The sequence below is a fragment of the Rhea americana genome, unplaced genomic scaffold, assembly GCF_003343005.1.
Source record: "Rhea americana isolate MKP2758 unplaced genomic scaffold, rheAme1 scaffold_119, whole genome shotgun sequence".
Lineage (NCBI taxonomy): Eukaryota > Metazoa > Chordata > Aves > Rheiformes > Rheidae > Rhea > Rhea americana.
Window position 1 is genome coordinate 797,316 of NW_028185250.1, and position 2,910 is coordinate 800,225.

Consider the following 2,910-nt stretch of genomic DNA (forward strand, 5'->3'; position numbering starts at 1 on the left):
GGCGCGGGGCGAGCTCCGCGGGGCGCGGGCGCGGCTCCTCCCGGCAGCCCTTCCTCTGGGGCTTTCTTGATTCTCCCTCTTTTTTCGTTTTGTATTTTATTTTTCCCCTTTTTCCTTTATTTTCTTTTTTCCCTTTTTCTCTTTTTCCCTCCTTTTGCTTTCCCTCTCCTTGCTCCCGTGTGTCTCCGCCGCGGGGCCCRCGGGCTGGCGCAGGGGCTGGGCGAGCACCGGAACCGGTGACCGGGACCGGGAGATGGGCCGCTCCCGGCGGGCCGGGCCGGGCTTGCGCCATCCCCGGCTGCCATCCCGCGGCGCGGCTTYTTTTTCCCCTCCCCCCTTTTACCGCAGCAGCCGTGCGGAGCCGTGCCGTGCCGTGATTTATGGGTCGCACACCACCTGCGGGGTGGGGGGTGGGGGGGAAGGTGTGGGGCGCCTGTGCCCGTGGGGCCGCTGGATGTCCAGCGAGATGTGCCTGCAGCTGGAGGTGGCGCGTCCACGCGGGACYGCAGAGCACCAGCTTCGCCCCAAAGATCCCTCAGCTTGCTCGCGTGACCTGGGTCCTCCTCCAGGTAACCAGCAGCAGGCGGGTTGAGGCCTTGAGCCTCTTGGTCACTGAGGAGGCAGCTCAGGGCTGGAGCAAATGGAATTGCTTTTTGCTGGTTAMACGCCAGGGAGTGGAGAAGCATCTTTTAGCGAAGGCCTGGGCGCCTCCGTAGCCTCCTGTAAGGCCTGCCTGTCTGGGAGAGAGGGRCATAAAATGGTTTTTCCTGCAAAGYCCAGTGTCCTTGCTGTCTTGTTTTGGGGTCTCAGAGGGCAAGGGAGCAGGCAGCGTTCACTCATGATAACCAGGACTCGCAGCTGGGCTGTGGGGGCAGTGGTGCTGGTGGTGCCCAGCTGCTCTGTGAGGAGATGTGGAAATGGGGCCGTCTRGAGCTCCGCCTTGGCTCCCCAATGGCTTTTCACCTCTCCCAAACATTTCTGTTGTCTACTGGGATTGTTGCACTGCTTTCTACATGCACCTTTCCTCAGATTGCCCTGCTGGTGGAGAATGTGGCTTTCTTGCCCACTGGGGTGGTTTTACCAATTTTTACAAGGTGGACCTGGCTCCCTTTTGCTTCCAAGTGCAATCTGAGGTGTTGATGTTGCTCTGTGGAAGGCTGTTGTGTGTGTTAAGTCTTGGGAAACTCGCCTCCCTTTTTCTCTCCCTCCCTTCCTTCCACTGTGCCACTGTTGTGAATGACTAGCTGAGCAGAGAGGGATATTATTTTCAAAGATGAGAACAACAGATGAATGTATATTATCACTCTGCCTTTTGTACCTTGGAGAACTTTACAGTAGAGAGTTATTTGATGGGGCTTTTTTCCRTGGTTGTACAGCAAAGCAGACAGTCCCTTTCTGCTGTATTTTCGATCACTAACCATCTGAATCAGCATACCATAGTTCTTCCTCCTGTCTTGATGCTACMTACAGATGCCTTGTATGTGCTGCCTGTTGCAAGCATCACACCAAAAGTCCGGGATGTGGCTGCAGTCAGCTCAGTGCCCATAGCAGGTTTGATAGCTCCCAGTTGGCTTGAGACCAAGTATTCAGGAATTTGGGATTGCAGGCACTTCTCTCTGCCACTCTTCCCCCAGTTACAGAAGTTGGAAGCCAAGGGCTGACATATAGGTGCCTAGGGAATGCTAATTTGGTTGTGCATACTCTGCAAGAAGACCCCACACTGCATTTGTCTGTTATTCTGGAAGTATCCTTTATCCTGTCATCCTCAGGAGGAAACGTGTGTGGCCACTGACTGCATGGTAAGAGTGTCCTGTTAACAGCAATTGCAAAGGGACTGAAAGGCGGCACTGGTGCCTTCTGAACAGTCCTGCAAATGCCCCATCTTTGCATGAGATATAGCCTTTGCAAATGCATTGCAGGGACAGATAACCTTCCCTTCCAAATAGCTGTGCTGTATTGTCTAATAGCTTTTTATTCACTAATGTTTCTGAGAGTGCAGAAAGCCAGTCACTCAGCTCATAACTAACTCCAGAAGGACTCTGTTCAAACCAGAAATAGAAAAGCATTAAGGACTTTTAATGACTTCAATTAGCTTGTATCTACCTAGGAAAGGCCTTTTGCATCTAGAACCTTTTAGCTGTAGGAATATGCTATCTTTACAGCATAGTAAGTCCTTTCTGCAGTTTTTACCCAGATAGCATGGGAGGGAAATAAACATGAGAGAAAAAGCCTTTGAGGGGGTTGGGAAGAGACCCTGGTTTGGCTCATAAGTATATTTTGTTGCACAAAGTCTATTTTTGTCTGTTCCTGTCTTCAATAACCTTGGAAGGAACTAAAGCTACTGTATTTTCTGAGGATGTTGGTTTTATTGACAAGAGAGCATTGCTGTGAGGGTTTGCAATGCTTGATTTTCTTCCCCTTTGACCAGAGCACAGTGTCACTGTCCTGAAATGTCCCGAAGTCATGGCATGGGGCAGGAAAAAAAATGCTGGGTTCTTTGCTTTTTTTGCTATTGTTTTTCTCTTTCTAGGCTTTAAAATACTTTTTTTTTTTTTTTTTTTAGCTTTCTTCAACAAAAAATGGGCTAGGATCTTGCTCTTTTTTTTCCTTTTGATAAACATGTATGTAAAAATAAGATTCTCATGAAATTACTTGGTTCAAAGAATTAGTGCTTTAAAAAGCTCCCTGATAGCATAAGATCTGTGATAAAAGCMTGAGAGCTGGCAGAGTTGATGGTCTGTTTTTGTCCATTGCTAATTATGCTTTTCCTGAGCCAAAGGTAGCTAAAATACCTTGGGTCATGTGTAGCCCTATAGAGTCCTGCCAGCAACTCTATTGCCACCTTGACCTTTGGTGCAGAGATGCAAACTTGGATAAGCATGCTTCCTAGAACGTAATGCCCTGTCCCAA